Consider the following 25,424-nt stretch of genomic DNA (forward strand, 5'->3'; position numbering starts at 1 on the left):
CTTTGTGCTGTAATAGGCCAATAATTTTTAACCTTGTTGCAAAGGAGATAATAAAAAGTTAATGATCAAAATATTTTAGAGGAACCAAGAAATGTATTGATTGAGAATAAGTTTGTACATGACAGTGAAAGTCAAACCACAGAAATATCTCATAGATATTTAATGTTCCCCAACCTTTTTCATTTAGACCCACATCTCACTGTAAAAACAAACAAACCTCAAAGCACATTACATGATGAAAGCTGTCTAATATTCTGGTCTGTTTAACGTAGTCAAATATACTGATGGAAATGAGAAGGCGCACTTAGCAAATGAGAGAGCAGAGCTCTTCCCTTCTAGGCTTAGCTCATCATTGATCTCTTGGTGAAGTTTCATTAATTGGAATACATATCCTGATGAAATTAGGCCACTCTTCAGCCTTGTCTCTGTAAGAAGGGAGGATTCTTTTGTTGCAGGAAAGACATTGAACTTGTTTATGTTTTCATTTCCAACATGTCTGTTACGTGTCAGAAAATCACCCAGCATAGGAAATATGAGGATGTTAAAAGTCTTTTTACAAAACTAATGAAAACAAAATTTGGCACAGTAAGCCAGCCCTATTGTTGCTGAATGAATTTGTTTACTTGGTGTATTGGTTAAGTGTCTAAAGAACCAAAAGTCCTCTGGAAATGAGACAGTGAGCATTTCTTGTTCCTGTCTTCCTGAAGATAAAAGACGTAGAAGAAGCACACCACACAGGGAATATTTTCTTGAACTTTTCCTGGTAAAGAGGATTAGATTGTAAGTTATGTCAAATGAGAATTAATCCTGATTTACTGAAAGGAGGCTTGGTGATAGTCTATATAATTCTGAACTCTAAATTATTTTGAAGGAAAAGCCATTTTCAAAAAACAGGTTTTTTTTTTTTATTTTTTTGTGCTATAACTATTCAGAAGGTAAAGGTGTTTCAGGCCTGCTTAATGAATTGTCAACATAGATTCACAATCAGTCCTTTGTATCAGAGGTTCCATGTCTGTGAATGTAATCAACCACAGATTGAAAATATTCTGGAAAAAAAGTGTGTCTGTACTGAATATGCACAGACTTTTCTGTCATTATTCCCTAAACAATACAGTATAACAGCTATTTCCATAACACATTGTGTTAGGCTTTGTAAGTGATCTAGAGATGATTTAAAATATACAGGAGGGTATGCATGGTTTATATGCAAATGCGGTGTCATTTTCTTTAAAGGATGTGAGCATCATCAAAGTTTGGTATCTATACCTCCTGTAACCAAACTCCTTCAGATATTGAGGGACAACTATTTTGTTTGTTTTTTTTTGTTTTTTGACAGGCAGAGTTAGACAGTGAGAGAGAGAGAGACAGAGAGAAAGGTCTTCCTTCCGTTGGTTCACCCCCCAAATGGCCGCTATGGCTGTGTGCTGCACTGATCCGAAGCCAGGAGCCAGGTGCTTCCTCCTGGTCAAGGGACAACTGTATTTAACATCATTGCAACACATGCAACTAGTGTATCCTCAGTGAAATAATTTAAGGCTTTTTGCTTGCCCTTGGGGACCTTTCTGTGAGGGGCAGGGGGTAAAAATATAAAGATGTATTTATCACCTTCTAGCTTGCTGATGGGAAAATAATCCAGCCCCTCATTGCACAGCTGGCATAACTCTGAGATGTGTTCTGCACAGTCGCCCAGAGTTCTCTAAAGCAATAGTGCTTCAGTTGCCCATAGTGGAAATTTGGCTGAGATGCTTTATGAGATGTTCGCTTTTCCCTGCCTCATTTCTTTATTTCATTACTGAAGTTTGCTGGGATCACTTCCTACAGGAACCACTCCTACTTGCGTCTTTTTTCATAGATATACATTTAGATATGAAAATAAATTACATGCGATTGAGAGAGAGGATCAGTTTAGGATGAAAACATCTAAAGGTTTTATTTTTCATACACTTAATGTGAGCCAGTCACTATGATGGAGGAGAGGAAATATTCCCATCCCAGATTCCAAAAATGAAAAACTAGTGTCCAGCTCAAGTGAGGTTTTACAATGATGTTCATTCAAACTGTGTGTGTAAGACCAGGCCCCTTACTCTTAGAACATCCTCACTAAGATTTAGAAATAGGGCTACCAACCACACAGCTAAAGAAACATGAAAGGAACTGGAGAGACATCCAGCCTTTAAAAGAAAAGAAACTGTAGATAAGACATCAGAGCTGTCCTCAAATTGTAAAAGAAGTGGAGCTGGGCTTATTTTGCATTGTTCAGGACTTACTGATTGAGGGACTCAGATAAGGAAATGTAACACTCTAGTGTAATTGGTATGAGACAAGCTTAACTCTGAATCTTGCATAGATAATTTACGATGTAAACTTAACTGAGCCTGTGCTCTTTGATCTAGAAAAATGGAATGATAATACTACCTCTTGGGGCTGGACAAAGAGTAGAGAACTTTATCCCCCTTTCTAAATTCCATGACAATTTAAGGTTGTAAACAGTGGCACTGGGAGCCTTGCAAAGGAAACACAGTGACAATCAAGTGTTTAAATAGGGACTGAACCTGTATTGTGTATTGTATATCAGGTTTCTTAGATCAAGCGAATCCACTCCTGGCTTAAGGTTCTCTGATGATAAGAAGCTGGTTATACTGAAAATGTCTATGTATCCCCATTAAGAAATACAGTCATGACATCTTTCTTCCCGATTTACCAGGTAGATGATGCTGTATCTTAGGAAGGCTCTCCGTGGAATCACACTTTCAACCCACTTGGCGAGAGGGCTTCCATTTAAGACTGTAGAAGAGAATGATGCTAACCATTTGTAGTATTACTCTTTTTTTCCAATATCACCCATTTCTGATAACATCAAGTCTATTCCTTGTTCTCCTCAATCAGAGGTTCTTCTTGCAAATACCCTCATAAATGAAATGGAGGCAACAGTTTGTATGGCTGGTTAAGGAGAAGGCTAGTGCAATTGGAATGGAGCTACAGGAAAGAGGGGTGGGAGATAGAGTTGCAGAAGCAGCTGGAAGCCAGTGCAGATGGCAATTTCACAAAGACCTTCCTAACGCTTATTTGTAACAGTGCCCCCGACCTCCATCAGTTGCTGAATCTCTTACCTCTTTTTACTTTCCTTCTTAAAACTTACCACCATCTGGCATATTTTATTTGGTTGGAGATTTCTTGACAGCTTGAATACAAATTCCATGATGATAGACACTTTGCCTTTTGTTTTTTCATTTGTGTAACCCCTGAACCTAGAATAGTGTGAGGCCATGGGAGAGCCGTTAATATTTGTAAATTCGGAAAAGGTATTGTTATTGAAATCCTAACAGGGTCTTGAGACAGTAAGTATTTGCTACATGACAAACCTACCCCTCTCCCTACCAAATGTTAGTCACTTATAACAACCACCATCTTCCCGCAGTTCATCTAATCTGGGCCAGGCTCAGCACGTTACTTGGACTTTGGTCACGTGTCTGAAGTGTCTGGCAGTTTGCTAGCATTTTGGGAAGGAGGGACAAAGGAGGAAGACACTGGTTCTCTGTTGTTCATCATCATCTAGGCTTGTGCCTGTGTTGAGAAAGCTTCTATACCAGGAATACTAACCCAAATTCGAGTTGTGAAGAACCAGACACCACCCCATGACAGGTAGAGTTATAAAACACAGTGTTTGCAAGGATCTGGTGAGGAGGAGGGAAGACCTGTGGCCATTTTTGCAGTCTACCTAGAGTTCTTTGTTGCTTCTTGCTTAATTGACTACTTTCTCTTTTATTGAGCCATCTGCCAATTTCTAGAGCAGCCAGTGAACTATCTTCTGCATCTGAACATTGCTACTATGAACTTTTTATATGAGTCTCTGGAAGTTCATGTCTCTTCCCAAAATTGCTAGGTATCCCCAATTCTCTGACACTGTTTCTTGTAGATCAACTTTGAAAACCATGAGATTTTTAAAAATCCAGAGAACTGTCACTTCTTGGTGACTCTGGCATGTGTTTCTCTTCATAATTTTCATGGTGTTGGAATGAACTAATGCTATTTCTGTCTACTGCAGAAACATTTTATCATTGTGGCATTTTAAAGCCAACATCTGGTGTACATGATGTACAATTGAGTCACTCTGTTTTTCCTTTCGGTAGATCTTTCCCTTGCCATTTGGAGAGTCTCTTTGATTTTCCTGTTGGCCTACTCTTCTGTCTGAGGTACAGAATGTCTTGTGCTGTATATTATAGACACACTTTGGCTCACATAGCTACACTAAAACACACAGGCTATAACATACTAAAATACAGACAGAAGAAAATGTGTGTTTTAGCATATGCTGGTTGTGTTCCCCATCACTCATGCAACTTGCTGTCATGTACATTTATTGATTGGTCTTAGAATATTCCCTGTCTCCCAGAGTCTTGTTTACCTAGGTTATAAAGCATGTCATGGAATTAATCACTGCCTTCCCCTTCAGCCCTCAATCAGTGATGGAAGGGAGTTGAGTTACAAATCTCTATCTCCCTCACCCCTGAGTTGGAAACAATGATTCTGAGTTCCTATCTTACACTGAGCCCCTGATTTTCTTGGAGGACTCAGGCTCTAGTTCCCTCCAGTGACCTCTGCTTACTGTGTTCCCTTTATTAGTCGTCTTCCCTTTCCCACTCATTTCCACTTCCCTTCTGTGCAGACTCCCTGCTCTCCAATCCTCATCTCAGGTTCTGCTTCTAGAGGGCCCAAACTAAAATATATACAAATATCTACCCAATGATTACAGCCCTATTTCCTTAGCCACAAACTCTCCTTTACTTACTACTGTATCCCATTTTCTTATTCTCCAGGGATCCCAAATCTTAGGCTGGATTCTATCAGATAAATTGTTGTTCCTTGGAAATTCCTGTCCTTGCCTTGAAGTTTGTGAGAGAGGGAGGGAGGGTAGGTGTAAGTGTAAAAGGTTATTTCAAAAATTTCATAGAAATGCATATTATAGAAAAACTGCATGAATTTAAAGATGTTTGCACCAAAATAAGCATATCTTTTAATTTCATTTTTCCGCGATTGAAGTACCCTTGTATATGTGTGTCTGAGCTTGTATGGATGTCTATTATTTGACTGTGTGTGTTTGAGGAGTGGGAATGGGTATATCTGTGTATGTTTACATGTGTCCTATGTCAGTGATATGATGAGGGGGGAATGATGTTTGAGTCATTTTTTTAAAAAGGATTTGAAAAATTAAAATGTTCTGTATTGTCTTCACTGTTGCTGTTGACAGTGTCAACTCCTGAATTTAAGACTTTTTACCTGCTTGGTGTTAAGGACATTCAGTAGTGAAAAGGAAAAACATACCAAGAGACCTTGTTTATATTATTAAATTTTAAGTTGAGGCTTCTTTAGGTACTGGGTTGAGGCTTTGGATCATAATATCTCTAAGTGTTTCAATGCATCTATGTAAAGGTAGAGAAAATAGGCTTGTTCCTGATGGACTATTGCAGGGAGGTAGGATTCTGCCTTAAAATCTGCTCAGCCAGCTATTTGTGCTGTGTGTGTGTGGTATGAACGTGCACACACATCGATGCACATACATGGAGTGAAGCTGGGAGGTTGTATCTGCCACAAAGCCAAGTAATTTTACTCTCATGTTTAAATGTTGGTCTTGTTGCATATTGCTACTCACAACTCCTACTTTTAGTAAGAATTTTCTTTGTGTGTTTCTAGTGTCCTTCCAAGAATGGATTACTCTCATCTACTGTGCTGTACATACAGAGAACTGGAAAGCACTTAGAATAAAGGAATAGCAGCATAATATTGTCATATGCATCATTGCATACACTAGAATATTACACCCCCAAAACTGAATAATCAGTAATAATTACATAAATTCTCCTCTTTAGGATCATTTGTATTACATAGGTTTTTGGTTGTTGTCATTAACGATTTATGTAATTGAAAGGCAGAGTTACAGAGACAGAAAGAGAGATGGAGAGAGAGGTCTTCCATCTGCTGGTTCACTCCCCAAATGGCTGCAACAACCAGGGCTGGGCCAGGCTGAAGCCAGCAGCCAGGATGCAGAGGCTCAAGGAGTTGTGCTGTCTTTTGCTGATTTCCCAAGCCATTAGCAGGAAGCTGGATCAGAAAGTGGAGCAGCCTGGACTTGAATCAGCACCCTTATGGCATGCTGGCACTACAGGCCGTGGCTTGTCCCACTGTGCTACTGCTCTGCCCCATGTCTTATTTTTAAAACAGAAAAAGAATGGTTACAACTTAAGGATAGCACGAAAGTTCAATGTCTGATGATTCTGTTCATGGTTCTAGAAAGTAACTGAGCTTTGCCCTCAACCTTTCAATGGAGTTTCTACTTATACATTGACCTTTTTAATGCACAATGGTGCCAAATGATGGGGCAATTGAGATGGAGGAAATTGAATAGTAATGGGAAATCCTGCCAAGGACTTACCACTAGACCACAAAGCCATGCAGTCAGCTGGTCCACAGAGGCTTGTGGTTAGGCATATAGTGCTGTGGTTGAGCAGCTGAAATTTCAAAATAATAAAACAAAACTGTTGTCAATGACATGCCAGCAGTTCCCAACATTGTAAGATGCCACCTAATAACTATTACTTAAACTAGAAAGTGATTGCAGAGCAAGTGGCAGAAATGATTCCAGGAGAAGTTAGGAACTTTGCCCTCATTCCTGCCAGTAGGTTATGCTACTCATACATATATTGTGGCTTAAATTCAAACTATTTCCAGGGTCAATATTGGATGTTTGGTTATAATTGCTATATTAGAAGGACAATCAGAAAATAGAACACTTAGCACCTCTGCTTATTATTTCAATTATGTGGGTGACAGTCCTGCAGTTAAGTTCATCAGAGAATGTTTTTAGACTCATGTTCTGGAGATTCTTTCTTTAAGTCTATTTTTTTGAAAGGCAGAGCAAGGGGGGAGGAGGGACGGAGGGAGGGACGGAGGGAGAGAGAGAGAGAGAGAGAGAGAGAGAGAGAGAGAGATCTGATTCTTCCATCTGCTGGTTCACTCCCCAAATGCCTGCAAAGCTGAGACTGTGCCAGGCTGGAGCCAGGGGCTGCATCATTGTCTCCCCTGTGGAAGGCAGGAACACAACTACACTTAGGCCATCATCTTCTGCTTCCCAGGGTGTTCATTCACAGGAAGATGGATGTGAAGTGGAGACAGGACTGTATCCTAGGCAGTCTCATATGGGATACAGATATTCCAAACAGTAGCTTAACCTACTCTACTACAACCCCTGCCTCAGAAGTTTCTTTATTGAAATACACAGACAGCAGCTACCTGCTTTAACCTTCTGTATGCAATTGGGTTAATTTTTCATTATTACTAAGCGCCCATACTTTAATATCCTGAAAACACTTCCTATCTTGTTGGGAAAAAATAATCTGGAAATTAAGTCATATAAAATACGTTATTATGTATGTTCTGTGATATTTCTTGGGATTTTAATAATACTTGGGCTTCTGGAAGGAAGTAGAATATAGGGTCCTTGTGGGCCCATGGTTGGGAACTGACAGCTCCTAAAGGGTGTATCCCCAAGAGAGTTGACATCACCCCTGCCCCTACCTATAGCATCTGCAAAGATGGTTTGGTGAAAGCACTGTAGAGCATGACTAGGAGACTTCAACATAAGCAAATCTTGGACTCAGTTATTCTTTATGCAAGCTATGTTATCTTCACTCCTTTAAGTCCTATTTCCTCTTCTATAAAATGTGGCTACAGAGAATATATTTCTCACAGGATGAGGATTAAACAAAATTGGGTAAAAATCTACTATCTCGGCCGGCGCCGCGGCTCAATAGGCTAATCCTCAGCCTTGTGGCGCCGGCACACCGGGTTCTAGTCCCGGTCGGGGCACCGATCCTGTCCCGGTTGCCCCTCTTCCAGGCCAGCTCTCTGCTGTGGCCAGGGAGTGCAGTGGAGGATGGCCCAAGTGCTTGGGCCCTGCACCCCATGGGAGACCAGGAGAAGCACCTGGCTCCTGCCATCGGATCAGTGCGCTGCGCCGGCAGCAGCGCGCCTACTGCGGCGGCCATTGGAGGGTGAACCAACAGCAAAAAGGAAGACCTTTCTCTCTATCTTTCTCTCTCACTATCCACTCTGCCTGTCAAAAAATTTAAAAAAAAATAAAAAATAAATAAAAAAAATATCTCGGACATAGTGAGTGTGAATAAATGTTAGCTCTTCTCATTCTTGGCAACATTAATATTCCCACATGTCCTGTCTGTTAGCTAGAGGTACTGGAACAGGGACATGTTTGGTACTCAAAGTTATCCAACTGTGGGACATGATGGTTAATCATGACAGAATCTAGGAACTTTGTAAGACATTTTGGGAGAGACACATGGAAAGATGGTCCATGCATCTTGGGAAGAAGAATGTACTTAGATGTCTGGAAAGAATTAGGGCTCCAGTCAAGTGGGCTGCGTTTTAGGGAAATGTTTAATACTAACATAGTACAAAGGCAAAAATTCATTCATGCAAGATGAGCAGATATCACAAGCATGAGGGGACAATAAGTATCCAGGGATCACCTCCTGCATTCCTGCTATGAAGTCTAAAACAGGACTAAATCCACCTTAGTGGTGAAGCTGATTGCTCTGCCACACTTGGAGTATGGCAGGGAAAGTGTCTTCCAGGGGAAAAGTGTGAATGGAGACTCATGAAAGCCAGGGTCTCATTTCTGGCCAAGTTTTAGACTCATTCTTGATGTTGCCATTATATGTCATTTATAACTTTTTTTGGGGGGGGTACCCTGAGACTTGGATTTAATTTGGCAACAATAGGTAATCCAATTTCTCATTTTACATGTTATAACCAGATTTTATGACTGTTAGATGGTGAAATCCTTGAGAACATGTAAACATCTAGCTGATCTTCGAATCCTCAGCCTATGCTCATTGCCAGACATCATATAGGTTCAGCAAATATCTTTAGGAAGAAGGACTAAGTAAGTCTTCTCATGGGATCTGCTCAGCAGGTTCTGACCCTGTTGTTCCTTATGTGGCAATGTGACTACATGTAGTTGTGAGCAGACAACATGGTTAAAGCTATGCTACAGCCAAATAGGAATCCAAAGTTAAAATGAAACACAAACAACAAGGCCTTATGCATCCTAACTTGGCAAACTTCTGAGAAAAGGTTCCAGGAGCCTTTGTGATTTATTCAGTGGTGACTAATTTTAGCTTATTATTAGGAAGGTGAAATAAATCCAACTTTTTTGACAAACTCTTTCTGACAGTCCCTAAATCCCTTATGTCTGAATGGTTATTTTCCATTATCTAACTGCTCAAGAAGGCAAAAGCCAACACAAGTCGGTTGCAGTACCTTCTGTATTTCTTCTGGATGTGGCAAACCCTTACTGAAAGAGAGATCACAAAATATCCCAGATACCTTTTGGATACTCCCAAGAATATAGGCAGTGCTCACATTTGAAAACCTTTAGAGTTTCCACTTAATTCTAGCATTAAAACAGTGATGTCAATATTCATGTGGATTTAATTAACCAGTATGCTTGAGAGCTCTTCATAAAATGGTGTGGTAAATGCTGTGGTTGCCTTTGCATACCCCCCAGGAAACTCTTACACAAACAGTTATATCTCTCTATTGAAGACTTTGGTTACAGGAACAGGCTCCACAGTGATAGGGACAGCCCAGTAGGGGGCTAAAGAATGAGTGCTCCTGGGAGCCGATCCCACGGATGATGGCTCAAGATTTGATCATTCTATGGGTTTCTTTTTAGGTACTCGGTTAGTTGTCATCGATCAGGGAGAACATACGATATTTGTCCCTTTTGGACTGGCTTATTTCACTCAGCATGATGTTTTCCACATTCCTCCATTTTGTTGCAAATGACCGGATTTCATTGTTTTTTACTGCTGTATAGTATTCTATAGAGTACATGTCTCATAATTTCTTTATCCAGTCATCCATTTACATTTATTAAATTAAAAAAGTTTTGATCATTAAATATCCGAGGTGTCCCCTGTTGAGCCCAGTTGCCCACAGCACACCTTGTAGTTGCTCCTTTCCTGTCCCTGCCTGACTTCACCACTCATCTCTCAGTGCTTCCTAAGATCACCTCCACGTCAACTATGTACATCCAAACCGTTGACTCAGATTCTGCTTGTGAGAATCCAAGCTAAGACATTGGTTAGAAGTAAACTAGACAGTCAATATCATTTGCTACTGGCTGCTAAGCTGAGCCTGTGGAGGTAGAACTTGCGTTGTCAGGTCTAAGCATGCTGGTGAGTCCATATGCATGGCGATTCACTGATAAACCGGGGCAGGAAAGAGAGGGTCAGTAGGTCCCCAACACCAATCAACATAGATAGAATTTGGTGGGGTGTTTTTTTCTTTATATTCCTTTTAACAACGCAAAATTATCAGAATGCTAGGTTGGCAACTAGGTGATGGACCTAGCAGCTGGGAATTTTCCTGTTCATGATTGTATTTATTGCAAATTCCTGGGAACTCAGTTGTTATGGAAGGTGCAAGGACATAGGCAGTGTGTACATACTTCTGTGATTGCAGGCTACGTATTTGCGAGGGAACCTGTTAAACCTGTGATCTTCCACACACTTATGAGTAAATGTAAGGCTGTCAGTGATCCAAAAGGGTTCTTCTAAGGTCTAGCAGTTTTCATCTGCTTTGGCTGTAGGGCCTTTCAAACTAGAAAATTGAAAATGTTCGCTGCTGGCTGCATCTTTCTTTTTCACACCTTTCTATTTCCCCAAGCTCTGCCCTAAGCTCTCTGAGGCTATTTTTTCCGCTAAACATATCCATTCCGAGGGCATGAAATGTCCCTTCAACATCCTTTAATCTGTTGCATTGGGGGAAAAGTACAGGATATATTGTGGAATAATTATGGTTCTTTAAACTCATGTTTCTGAGTCACTCGGTAGAGACTGGCAGTCTGGGTTCACAGCCCGCTGTGGTACAGGACCTGGGAGAGCTCACGCCCAAAAGCTGCCTCCAGAAGAGAAGAACACTTGAGGCAGAGAGAAATCTAAGCAGATACCTATTATTCTGGAAGACAGGAAGGAGGCAGAAGGTGCTGGTTCAGGAACCTTAGCAAACTAGCCTGGCTGCTGTTCCCCCATATAGTCAATTAAGCTTCAGAAATCTAAAGTGAAGAGACAAAAGGAATGGATCTGTAGACTTGTGGAGAAGCAGGGAAAAGTCTACCTGAGTGCTAAACCATTACTTCTGCTGTGGGAGGAGGGAAATGCCATCTGAGGCTTGCTTGCTTTCTTGGAATAGAAGAGAGGAAAAAAAGGTATTTTCTTTCTCTGTAAAAACAAAACAAAACAAAACAACAACAAATACAGGAGATGTGGTCTCAGGCCTGGAGGGAGGGAGAGACAGAAGAGCACACGTCAGTGTTAGCGGAGAGGAGGCACGGGGTGGTGACCCAAAGGTGAGCTGCAGGTTAGTGCCTATGTCGAATCCTTGGCCTTTCAGCATGTTACTCTGGGCCAATTTGGGTATTCTTCAGAGTCCTTCAAACTCTTGAACTTTTGTCTTTTTTTTTTTTAGCTATTTTAGATCCATATATGTTAAATATTAAAAAATTAGGAAAAGAAGGAAAAGCAAGAACAAGTAAACAATTTCCATGCTATTTAAAAAAAATATTTTCCTAGTTTTCTACTTTGGCATTTGCATATACTTTTTGTGAGTTTTATAACAGTGGTATCATTGTGTGTGAATATATGTGTGTGTATTTATACCTTGGTTTGTTTCACTTAATTTTGTTTTGTGAGCACTTTCCTGAATCATTCTCTTTCAAATACAAAAAGTTTGTTTAAAAGACAAAATATTTCACTCAGCCAATTAGTGTTATCTGTGATGGGACTCTGCTAGATACAGAGATTACAGATGTAAATGGGACAGAGCCAATTGTAGATTTCTTGGGAATTATGACATTAGAGAAAAGTCTCACAGAGGAGTGATGGCAACTGGGCAGGCCCAGTAGCTGCTACATTTGCTGCTGGTCAGCAGGCCCCGAAACTGATGCAATTCTGCTGCCTAACTCCTTGACTGCCTGCTGCTGTTGTCTGTAAAACATACATAAGAAACTGTGGGCAGAGTTGGGTGCAGATCTCTTTCCTCTAGCTTGTGGGCCAGGACAAGCAAGCAGATAAGTTTCCTGGGTACTTTCACCTGCCACTGTGAGAATGAAGAGGTATGAATTTCAGAAAGGCTCTGAAGTTGCTCGTTAGCCTGTCCAAGGTACCACGTGGGTTGTCAGGGTGCTGGCTAGGTAAAGCATGTCCTACCTACCTGTGGCTCCATGAGTATTCTAGTTTCTGTCCCCATGCACCTCTTCATCCCACGTGCCTGAGCACAGATCCAATAGGTATGCATGCATTTCTGTTGAGCATATACTAGGAGCTTTATTGAATCAGACAGAGTACACATACTAAACTTTGGTAGGCTTGCATCAAATATTTTTCAAAGTGGTTTTACCAACTTATACTCCTGCCAGGAACACGTGAGAGTTCTAGCTCATACCCTTGCCAGGAACTGATATTGAGAATACAGTTTTTGTTTCTTTCTTTTTTTTTTTTTTGACAGACAGAGTGGACAGTGAGAGAGAAAGATAGAGAGAAAGGTCTTCCTTTTTGCTGTTGGTTCACCCTCCAATGGCCGCCGCGGTAGGCGTGCTGCTGCCGGCGCAGCGCGCTGATCCGATGGCAGGAGCCAGGTGCTTCTCCTGGTCTCCCATGGGGTGCAGGGCCCAAGCACTTGGGCCATCCTCCACTGCACTCCCTGGCCACAGCAGAGAGCTGGCCTGGAAGAGGGGCAACCAGGACAGGATCGGTGCCCCGACTGGGACTAGAACCCGGTGTGCCGGCGCCGCAAGGCGGAGGATTAGCCTATTGAGCCGCGGCGCGGGCCAGTTTTTGTTTCTTAACAACAATGTTTATAGATTCACAATTTTGAGCAGTATATTCAAAGAGACTTTATATTTTGTATTAATAATGTTTGTATCAGTAGTGTTTAATTAGAGGATATAAAACTGCATACTTGATTAGTATCCTGTTCTAATTAAGTGTGCGAAGAAGTTATTTTAAAACAGAGTAGTGTTTATGAGTTTATCTTTTTTCCCTTTCTCTGAATATAATTCACATCCATATATTAGTTTTCTGCTAGCATCCACCTCATAAATAGTTAATAGTAGTAAATAAATAGCTACCTTCCCACTTTTCTTTGGCAAACTGGTTTACCTGGGCTCTGCTTAAAAAGCACAACAAGCAAAGTCCGTTGACAAATGAGGTATAACATATAGGTTTATTGGAACACAGCCCACCCATTTGTTTACATATCACCCATGGTTGCTTTCTGTGTAGGAAGAAAGAGTATAGTAGTTGCAACACAGTATATATGACCCAGAAAGCCTCAAATATTTACCATCTGTTCCTTTATGGAAATGTTTGACAACCCCTTTCCTAGAGGTACCTATTTTAATTGCTAGAAAAGTCTGAGGAGAAGGGCTAGTATGCCATTTAATAAAAAATAAAGTCTCATTCCTCATTGGCCTTGAATAAAAATATTGTGTAAACAGGGGTATAAAAGTTTATTTTCAGACCCCATAATTGTATTTCACATGCACTTTCCCATATCATGAAGTATGTTTAATGTTGTGCTGTTTTGGTTTTCAGTTTGTGGTTTTAGCTCATGGAATATAGAGCAGCAGCATGCTGAATTTGTCCTGCATGCGAAGCCTCCTGAGCCCTGCTCTAAGCCTCTGAAGGAAGAGAGCCTCTCTTGTTTGTTTCACTGTTGCTTCTGTGACTCTGCCATCATACCTCCCACAGAGCCTAGGCTCAAAACATTTGTGGAATAAAATACTACCACCATTTTTAAAAGATACAGCATGACACAAATCCCAGATTGCAATTCAGAGGACTTTATTTCCTTTCTTCAGCATGTAGGTATCATGTGCCTCCTATGTGTTCCATGTTGTGCCCCGCCATGAAGAGAAGATATGTTGACTGGACCTAATGCCAACTACTCAGAAGAAAAACTCATTAACTTGTCATTCTTCCTCTACTTCGAGTGTCCTACATTTCAGGCCCTAAATAGTAGTGTAGTATATTCAGGTGTCTCTAATTAGCGCTAGTTATTATCTGTCAGGCATTCTGCCGAGACAATCGGGAGTATAACTTAACAATGAAGTGGGAGACATTTTTCTTCTTCCTATGGCCAAAAGAAAAAAAAACATTTCTGTAGATGAGGTACAATAAATTAAGCATAAGTACAGATTTATAAACAAGTGAAATCTCAGTCTACAACCTGAGTTGATGTAGTACATGCTAGTAACACTTGGATTTTCTTTTATCATCTTCATTATTAAAGCGAATATTCACCAAATCACATTTTTAGACATTCACAAAAGGATAAAGAAGAAAATAAGTCATCAATGTTATCAGCAGTGTTGCAAGTCCTGGCATTTAGTTGCATCTTCCTTCTCTTCGCCTCTTTCTCCCGTTTGGATTTAAACTGACTGGTGTAATATCCTCCTTTAGTTATTTGGTAATTGTATAACTTTGGGTAGTCATACAACTTGGGTAGTCTCCATGCCAAAGTTTTCTTATCTGCAAAAGGAGGTTAATAACAGTATGTACTAATAGAGTAACGTAAAGATTAAATGAGGCGGCCGGTGCAGTGGCATAGCTGGTAAAGCCACTGCCTGCAGCACCAGCATCCCGTATGGGTGCCAGTTTGAGTCCCGGCTGCTCCACTTGCATTCCAGCTCTCTGTTGTGGCCTGAGAAAGCAGTAGAAGATGGCCTAAGTCCTTGGGCCCCTGCACCCTCGTGGGAGACCTGGAAGAGGCTCTTGGCTCCTGGCTTTGGATCAGCACAGCTCCAGCCATTGTGGCCATTTAGGGAGTGAACCAGCGGATGGAAGACCTCTCTCTCTCTTTCTCTCTGTCTCTCTCTCTCTCCCCTCCCTTCCTTCCTCTCTCTCCCCCTCCCTTCCTCCCTTTTTCCCTCCCTCCCTCCTCTCTGTAACTCTGCCTTTCAAATAAATAAATTAATCTTTAAAAAAACATTAAATGAGGTGATACTAAAAATTACTTGCCATAGTGCTCAGTAAAGGTTAGATGTTAATATAATAGGTATTTACAAATGAGACATTAGATTAATTTGATCCTGTTTTATTTCCTCCTCCCCTTTTCTTTTCCTCCCTGTTTCCCATCTTCTCCTTTCCCTGTTTCTTTGTGTCTTCACTGGCTTCATAGTGTTGCATTTTATGGCCATACTCTAAATCGTTGGATGGTTAGGGTTATTTTCCACTTTTCAGTACTGTAATATAGTAAATAATCCTTGTATAATCATGTATGTTCATTTTTCCCTGCATCTGTGATTATTTTCATAGTGTGTTTTCCTAAAATGTAATTGTAGGGTTAAAATATAAGGATATTTGAAGACATTTAAAGGCATTAAAATTTGCTTTTTAAAAAGCTTATAGTATGTCTCAGTCATGAAAGCAGCCTGGGAGCCCTGCTCTCTTGCTATGCACATTTTACCACTCGTTCTCATGCGATTCTTGCCGGATAGCATTGAGCCTGTTCTGCAGACTACATTTCTTCCCCATAGACTCATCTCTCTTCTTTCTTAAGTGTTAAAATATCTGTTTTTAGCTAAGCATGTGGCTGTGGAGATAAAGACTGCATTTCCCAACTTCCCATGCAATTGTGTATGGTCATATAATGCAAGAAAATGGGTGTGCAAAATCTAGGGGGAGACCTTTAAAGGAAGGGGACTTCATTTCCTTTGCCTTTTCCTCTTCCCTGCTGCCTGGAATGAAAATATAATGGCTACAACTCTACTTACTGTGCCCCAAGAAGTGACCTTGGGAAAGGTTAACAGGGGAGCAGAAAAAGAAAAGCAACCTGCATTTCTGACAACTGCGAAGTCCCCAAAGCAGCTCTTCCAGTCTTCTGCCTTTTTAAGCTACCATTGTCTAGAATTTGTAGCTACTTCTAAGTTTTCTTGTCTGTAACACTTTGCTTAATGAGTTATACTCTTAAAAAATAAGAATATTAATTCATTTTCCCAGTTATGTTTTGGTAATATTTTTCAATCTGATATTTAATTTTTCCCACAGTCCTTGTCATTCATATGTACATATATATTAATGATTTTTATGCCTGTGTAGAATAATGTCTGCAGTACTTGCTCTGTGCTAAGCATTTATGTAAATATTTTCACTTTTTTTTTTGACAGGCAGAGTGGACAGTGAGAGAGAGAGACAGAGAGAAAGGTCTTCCTTTGCCGTTGGTTCACCTTCCAATGGCCGCCATGGCCGGTGCGCTGAGGCCAGCACACCACGCTGATCCGAAAGTAGGAGCCAGGTGCTTCTCCTGGTCTCCCATGGGGTGCAGGGCCCAAGCACTTGGGCCATCCTCCACTGCACTCCCGGGCCACAGCAGAGAGCTAGCCTGGAAGAGGGGCAACCAGGACAGAATCCGGCGCCCCGACCGGGACTAGAACCTGGTGTGCCGGTGCCACAAGGCTGAGGATTAGCCTATTGAGCCACGGCGCCGGCCAATATTTTCACATTTTAATTCACTTCATCTTCATGGCGTATCTACGCAGTAGAAACTCATTAAATCTCAATTTATACATAAGAGAATTTAGACATAGAGAAGTAAAAGAACTTGTTTAAGATCACACATCTAGTAAGTGGCTGAGCTGTGGTATGGGAAGCCTGGATCCAGAACCCATATTCTTAACCGCTGTGTTTTGCTCCCTGTCACGGGTATATCCCCCTAATTGATCTTTGCATGTATGACTACTGTGATGGCTTAGGGGTGAAAACACTTTGAGATTTTAGAAGAATTAATTTTTATCTTTTGCTGACTATTTTTGCTTCAATTTTCTTATTAAAAACTTTACTATAAATCCTATAGCTAGGATGTATTTTGATGTGTGATTAGATGAAGCCCTAATGTGGCATTTTACAAACATGAAAAATGTGCACTAACTTTTGAGCTTGTATTCCTTCTTCACTGCTTGTTAAGATTCCCCTGTTTGTTTTTTTTAAAGTACACCACATTTCATATAGTTTAGGGTCCATTTCAAGACTAATTCTTCCATTTTATTGATCCATATATTAATTCATGATCTATTTGTTAGAGATATATAGAATACCCATTGTGATCTGGACATGTTATCTTAATTGCTTTTAGCTTTGTAGTATGTTTAAACATGGGACAAATTCTTGTTACCCTCCTTTTTTGGGTCAGATCCCCAAAATGTTCAGTGTCAGTAATGCCCATAAGGAAACTGAAGCTGAGCATCGACTGCAGAAGGTTTATTCAGCTGCCAAGGAATGGAGAACTGAGAGCCTGGCTTCCAAACTCAGGGAGCCTGGGACTAGAAGCAGGCCGCACTGGCTCCATCCTGCAGCTTCTTGCCAGCGCATACACACTAAACAAATCAGGGTGGAAGCCCATTCTTAGAAATATTTGCCAACGGACAATCCAGATTTAGGTTTTGGCAGCAATAAAGTAGAAAAGGCTCCATTAAGACTGCCCCTGTCTTCACAGTAGCTGATCTAATGTCTAACCACTGCATTTGCTCTTTGGAGATGACATGTTAAAAACATGCAAATAGCCCTGGACTGTGAGACCCAGCAGCTTGGTCTCTGTTCTATCAGCCACTCTGTCCACTCGGAGTTTCTCTTTCATTGCATGGATACAGTCTTTTTGTTTTTAAAGATTTATTTATTTATTTGAAAGGCAGAGTTATAGAGAGGAAGGGAGGGAGGGAGGCAGAGGGAGAGAAAGAGAGACAGACAGACAGACAGACAGAGTCTTCCATCTGCTGGTTCACTCCGCAAATGGCTGCAATGGCCAGAGCTGAGCCCATCCGAAGCCAGGAGCCAGGAGGTTCCTCTGGGTCTCCCACATGGGCAGGGGCCCAACGACTTGGGCCATCTTCTACTGCTTTCCCAGGTCATAGCAGAGAGCTAGATCAGAAGTGGAGCAGCTGGGACTCGAACCAGCACCCATGTGGGATGCTGGCACTGCAGGCAGTGGCTTTACCTGCTATACCACAGTGCCGCCCTGGGTCCAGTCTTGTAAATTGTCATCCACACCAGGACACATCTCACCAGCCTCCTCCCCCAACAAAATGAACTCAACCTACTGGGGACTTGGTGGGGGGGCAGATAAAGGGCAGTAGAAAAGAGGAAGAGGGATGTGGTGATAAGTGGGAGGAGTGTTGATAGCTTTTCTGGGAAAAGGGCAGTATAATTCTCATAAGCATGGAGATACCTTCTTTTTGTCCTTTTATGATCTCTTCTGGTTTTCATGAGAGTTGTCAAGTATTATGCTGGTGGGAATTTTTTTTTAGCATGGAAATGACTTTATAATGAGGCTTTCGGTCTGTTGGCAGCCATCGTGCATCTTACCAATTCAAACCAGTTGGCCTGAGAACTTCTGCTCATACGCCATCTTGTCAAAAAGTTAGGGTCGCAGTAGAAACTTAACCAAGTCCATTGTCCTGCTTAACATTTCTACTCTTTGAAACCATTTTTTTTAAACAAAAAAGCTATTTAATCAGATGTTCTCCCATTTGAGATCCGTTTTATTTATCGTAAAATTTTGTTACTAAGTTTATCAATGAATTTGGAGGAACTGAAATGTTCATGATTCACTTATTACAGTTGAATCATGGTAGGTATTTCCATTTATACAAATAATCTTTCCTAGATCAACCTGTGCCCCAAATCCTTTAGGGTATTTCTGTATGTTTTATTTTTATTCTCATTTAGCTACTACTTTATGATAAACAGAACACTGCATTTTCTATATATTGTTTTATTTTGTGAGTTTTCTAAATCTTGATTGATTTCAAAGATTTTTTCAGAAGGCTATTTTTTTTTAATAAGGAAGTTGTTGTCTCTTTTCTCAACATTATGATTTTTCTCTTTCATTGCACTGTCTGGCACTTCCAGATCACCAACAAAAGTAGCAATATGATTAACAGAGAAATTGTTTTATATAGGAATTAAATTAAATGGGATGACTTCTATGTTAATTGATGATGTCTAATATTTTTCATTTTAATGAATGAGATGATATTCTTATAATTTTTATGTAACAATAATTTTTACTAAATGTCTGTGACGTATATAGTTTCTTTCACTTTGAGTTTTTGATATGACTATATATAATATTTTCTTAAGTTACATATGTATTTTAGTAAAAACTCTACTTGTCATATAAGGTTTGATATTGTCATTGATTTTTTTCTGGTTCTTAATATAGAGTTTTGTAATAACTTTCATATGTAGGATAGATCCCTAATTTTCTTTTTTGCACTGCTTTTGTCAGGTTTGGGTATGAACTGAATAGCTATTTTTTCTGTTATTTGAAGCAGTAATTTATCCTAGGAACTATTTTTAAAATATTTTCAAGAGTTCCTAGTGAGTTTGAACTGGCCTCTCATTTAAATCAATTTAAAAATGACAAATAAGATGTTATAACAGTTCTTAAAGGCATTGACAATCAGATAAATGATATGATATTGATGTTCAAAAATTAGTGAAGATGGGGACACAGGGATTCAGATAAAAAGTAAAGCTAATTTTTAATTTTTGAAGATTAAGCTATGATTTACAATTAAAATTATATGTATATGTACAATTTGATGGTTTGCTATATATATACATTGTGAAATAATCACTGACATTATGCCAATAACATATCCACTCATCATCTCAACTCCAAGTCTGACTAGGAGTCAGAAACAGAAGCCACTTTGGCAGTAGGAGAATTGGCTCATTCTGACATCACAGGAATTTGAGTTCTTAAGGCTTCATATTTTTGGAGGGGGACAGAAGACAAGGATGAAGAATATAATAATAGAAACACCCATGTTCAGACAACTAAGTGTCACAAATAAAACAGGTCTCACCATTCCACATCCATGGGCTGCAAGGAACGTTTATCTGGTGCTAAGTGCTGTTGTGCTTTTTATACAATAGCTCATGTAATTTTTCTAATAGCTCTATGTGGTTGATACTCCTACATTCCTGAACTTGAATTTCATTGACTCTAAGACATACCTTTCCCCCTAATTTTAACATCCAAAGCTGTGTGTCTTGCAGTCAATAGCATCTTATAAGTTTAATAGTTAATTTTTTCCTGTTCTTTGAGGCACATTAATATTGGCCCTTAGAATCAAGGGGTTATTACAACTGAGGAAATCACGTGCTATCTTACCCTCATTTGCAGATAATAGACCTGAGGCAGAGACACAGCCAGCAGCTGTTAGAGTAAGGAGTTGAACCTGGGAGGTCTGACTGGAGAGTTTGGGCCCTCATCCAGTGCCCCACACTGTTGCAAGCTTTCAATAAGCTCATTTACTGCAACCCTTAATCTTAGCTTCTCACATAGAGTGGTTTGTGGTGCCCTTGGCTGTCAGAGAGCTGAGACCTCATGCCTTCTTGGAATTTGTAAATCTCCCATGATTGATACCTGCATGCTGCACTGGCCTGCTCTGCTTATCTGGGCTATTGTTGTCCAAGGTCAAGCCTCAGGCTTGTCCTACTCTCACCCTCTGCCTCTGCCCCCCTTGCAGCCTGCTCCTCACCCTTATCTTGGACTTCTCTGCTTCTTTAAGTAATTAACCTATAGCCTCAATGTTCTTGATTTCAATAACAGTGCCAGGAAGGAGGTACCAGCATGGGGGTTCCCAGAAAAGGCTTCCAAAGGACAGTGAACTGGCTAGCACAGCCATCGTTATGACAGAGGAGTAGATAATCTAAAGATGGTTTGAAATGTTCACAGATTTGTCCACGGATGCAAGCATGATAATGTTAGCCATTTAAAACTAATCATTAATTATAAACTGTCAGCACACATATTTACATATCCCTAAAATATGCAACTAAAATTTGTCCAGGTTGGAGGCTGAGTGCAGTGAGTACTTACTGTGTTTTAAACTAGATTTATTGCCTTGTGTTGCATTTGGACCTAAGAAATTACATCGAATCTCCCTTGTTAAGCATTTTGAAAGTGTCATTTCCTGCCTAGGTAGGAAACCTATCTGTAAATAGAACACTGGCTTTTGATCAGAGCCTGTTCTATACTGTAAGAGTGAGAAATGTAGCTCAATGTGGCCTCAAGGGCGATTCTCTGGATAAGGACGATGAGTCATGCTCCCAGGGTCTTCCTGCTGAAACACTGCAAAGAAATATATTCTGCAGAGGACGCAGAGTGCTGTGGTGTGGATAACAGAAAGTCCAGTCCTGCTGGACTAGGGGGATCTGCAGTCACAAAGCTGTCAGCCACAACTGAGAAGCCCCTTCAAAAGGGAAAATAGAGGATTAAGTGGTGCCTGTGGATATTTTGTCACTTTAAAATGGTGCAAGCTTATTTGCTTAAAATTCTAAGAATTTGCTTAATTGCAAAGCCTGGAAGGTAACATTGAAATTCAGAGATAATAAGAAAATGCCAAGCTAGAAAGCTAAGACTCTTGGTGAAACGTATCAACAGCACTGAACCAAAATATGTGTTTGGCTGTATTTATGCAAATAATGTGTTCTCTGATAATGTTTGTAATTATGCAACAATTATTGGGAAATCTAAGAATAGTTTTGTTTCTCAACCAAGACACTGAGTTCTTCACTGAATATTTTCTCAAGGGATGAGAACAAAAGGGGCTGTGGGTCATGAAAAATATATCCCTTCAACACACACTTGCTGACCCCTTTTGTTTTTCCTGCTGGGAGTGGGTGTGGGATGGGAGTTGGGCATGTGGCTGGAGAAGAGTCTAAGAGAGTCTACAGCCCACTGAGGAGCAGGTTTGTATGCACAGAGTAACATCAGAACACACCAAAATCTCATACCCTCATACCCCAGGGAGAGGATGCCAGTGATCAGGGCAAAGGTGAATACTGAGCTGTGTTTGCAAGGACAGGCTAGAATTTTCTGGGTGAAGAAAGGTGAAATTAAGGGTGTTCCAGATAAAGTGAGTAGCATCTGCAAAGGAACAGAGTGTAAGGTGCCATGTTACCTTTGGAGAGCTGTGTGTGAAGTTGTCCTGTAAGCTAGAGCTTAAAAAGAGAAGGCAGGAATGGCAAAGTTGAAGTAGAGAACAGGCAGACATCGAAGGGGCCTGTGTCTTAGGTTGATTCCTCCATAAACAGACCCTAAGTAGTTTGATGCCAGTGGTTCATTTGGGAGGTGATCCCAAGAAACCCTGGTAGAGAAGGGCAGTGGGAGAGCAGGTTACAACCGGGCAACTGGCAAGCGTGCATCAGGAAAGTCTCCGTCTTCCCTCTGGAAAGAATATACATCTCTGAATTGTCCCACTTGACCAGCAGCCACTGGCAGAAATCTCTTGCAAATGCTTCCCATCTGTTATTGAGTGAGGGCTGCTCCCAGGAAAGTTAACTCACTGGCACTTCGGGCTTGCCCCAGAGGCTGGAGAAAGTTCTCAGGCAGAGGCCTTCATATGCTTGTGGTATCAAGCTGTTGGCACACACAGGGAAGGTGAGTGCTGGGGTGGAATAATGGAACCCTGACAGTACCTACTATATGCTGTATATGGCGGGGTAAGATTTAGACTTTTAACCTCGATGAAATGAAGAGGCACTGAATTATTTTAACCTGGGGAGTGTGAATATGATTAGATATGCATTTAGAAGCATCTTTTTCTAGTACCAATAAGAATGAATGAGAGGGGCCCAGGGACAGTGTTAGAAATAGACATTGGGGATGTGTTATCATAGTTTAGAGGAGGAATCATGAGCAGCAATTTTCTGGTCCAACAGCTAAGAGATCATTCTCAATGCAGCAGTGGGAGGAAAGACAGGAGGAATGGCTGCAGATGAATTGGGAAGTGTGGACTTTTAACTGGCTAGGGTGAGCTGTTCTAGTTAGAACTTTGATGATAAAGGAAAGAGAAGCATTGATAGGCAATGGCTTTCTTTTTTTTATTTTTTTATTTATTTATTTTTTGTATATGTGAGGATTTCCTACCTCTCTTTTTTTTTTTTTTAATTTTTGACAGGCAGAGTGGACAGTGAGAGAGAGAGACAGAGAGAAAGGTCTTCCTTTTGCCGTTGGTTCACCCTCCAATGGCCGCCGCGGTAGCGCGCTGCGGCCGGCGCACCGCGCTGTTCCGATGGCAGGAGCCAGGTGCTTATCCTGGTCTCCCATGGGGTGCAGAGCCCAAACACTTGGGCTATCCTCCACTGCACTCCCTGGCCACAGCAGAGAGCTGGCCTGGAAGAGGGGCAACCGGGACAGGATTGGTGCCCCGACCGGGACTAGAACCTGGTGTGCCGGCGCCGCAAGGCGGAGGATTAGCCTGTTGAGCCACGGCGCCGGCCGGCAATGGCTTTCAATACTGCCTGCACACTGGAATCACCTGGGGAATTAAAAAAAAAAATCGTGATATCCAGGCAGGTGGGCATTTGGCATAGCAATTAAGATGCCACTTGGAATACCAGTGTCTCATGTCCAGAGTGCTGGGGTTTGAGTCCTAGAGCCTCTTCCAAGTTGAGATTCTGCTAATGCACACCCTACGAGGCAGCAGGCAATAATTCATGTACTTCGGCCCCTGCCACCCACTTGGGGGACCTGGATTCAGTTCCTGGCTTCTGGTTTTGGCCTGGCCTAGCTCCAGCTGTTACGGACATTTGGGAAAGTGAACCAGCAGATAAAAGATCTCTCTCTCCCCTCCCTCATTCTAAGTAAAATGAAATTAAATAAAATTTATAAAAATATGAGTATCTGAATCCCAACACCAGCAATTCTGATTAACATATCTATATGTGCCCTAGACATGAGGAAATTCCAGTTTCCTGCGGTAACTCTAATGTGGAACCAGCACTTAGACCACTGGGATAGAGGAGGACAAAAAGTCCAGTCTGACACATGTGACAATTAATGGGAGAGGTCCCTAGAGAAAGACCACAAGGAATTCTCTAAGGGCAAGGAGGAAGTTAAATGAGTGTCTTTCTGATACCAGGGTGCCAAATGCAGGCTGATTGAATCTTAAGTTCATGATTTCTCAAAAACCCTTGAGAGGCATCCCTTGAGGAGGGGACTAACATCATAAGAGGGACTGATTGAACACCGTCAAGACTTGCTGAGGAATGCAGAAGGGTTGGGAAGAGAAGCATCGCCATTTTACCCATTACATTTTGAGGCTCCAGCTCCTTGTGTGGTCTTCTTGTAGAACCTGTTCTCTTGTTTGCCCGAATGTTGGGCTGAGGCCTCCCTCAACATTCACAGTATACTTGATTGTCCAGCCTCATCTGGTGGCTTAGAATCTAGTCCTTCCGCCTGTTTTGTTTGGGTTTGCCAAAACTCCAAGATACTTGAATTATTTTGATCCTTGGATATGCAAAGGAGCTTTTACATAGGGCTATTTCTTCATTTTAAGTATATATTTTATTTTAAGACTGTTTTAAAATTATGCAAGAAATGGGGTGATAGCATAGAGAGTTCTTATACCTCACTCCCAGTTTCCCCTATTTTTAGCATCTTACATTTATATGGCCCACTTATCATAGTTAGCCCAAAGATCATATTTTAATATTTTCTGTTTTTCCCTGATGCCCTTCATATGTTCTAGGATACCTAGTACCCTATGCTTAGTCACCACTTCTCCTTAGATTTCTCTTGGTTCTGACAGTTTCTGAGATGTTACTTACTTATGGTGACCTTGATAATTTTAAAGAATACCAGTCAAGAATTTGTAGAATATCCCTCGAATGAGTGTTACCCAATGTTTGGCTTGTAGTCAGGATGTGCTTGTGAGTTTGAGGGAGGAAGATTACAGAATTTAAGTGCCATTCTCATCACATCATATCAAGTGAGTACACTATCAGTTTATTTGTGCTTCCATTGCAAAATACCACATAGTAGGTAACTTATAAGGAATAGAACTTTATTTCTCACAGTTCTGGAGGCTGAAAATTCCAAAATCAATCTGATTTCAGGACATTTGCATCACCTCAAAAAGAAACCTCATGAATGTATCAATTTTTGAAAAAAGTATTTTGTATGTTCTAATCATTTTAGCATTAGCCTTTGAGGCTCAAATTGCCCTAGTTTTAATCAGTATGAACTTCTTTGAGATAGATTCCTATGCCAAGTTACAGTGAAAATAAAATAAGAGAAGCATTTTCAAATTGTACAGCATTAGGGCATGTTCCATAGCTATGATTTTGGTTACTAATTTTGTATATACATTAGAATCAGCTGAAAACTTTTTTTTTAAAAAAGATTTATTTATTTGAAAGGCAGAGTTACAGAGAGAGAGAGAGAGATCTTCCATCCACTGGTTCACTCCCCAAAAGGCTTGCAATGGCTGGAGCTGGGCCAATTTGAATCCAGGAGCCAGGAGCTTCTTCCTGGTCTCCCACGTGGGTACAGGGGCC

This window comes from Lepus europaeus, chromosome X (genome assembly GCF_033115175.1).
Source record: "Lepus europaeus isolate LE1 chromosome X, mLepTim1.pri, whole genome shotgun sequence".
NCBI classification, from domain to species: Eukaryota; Metazoa; Chordata; class Mammalia; order Lagomorpha; family Leporidae; genus Lepus; species Lepus europaeus.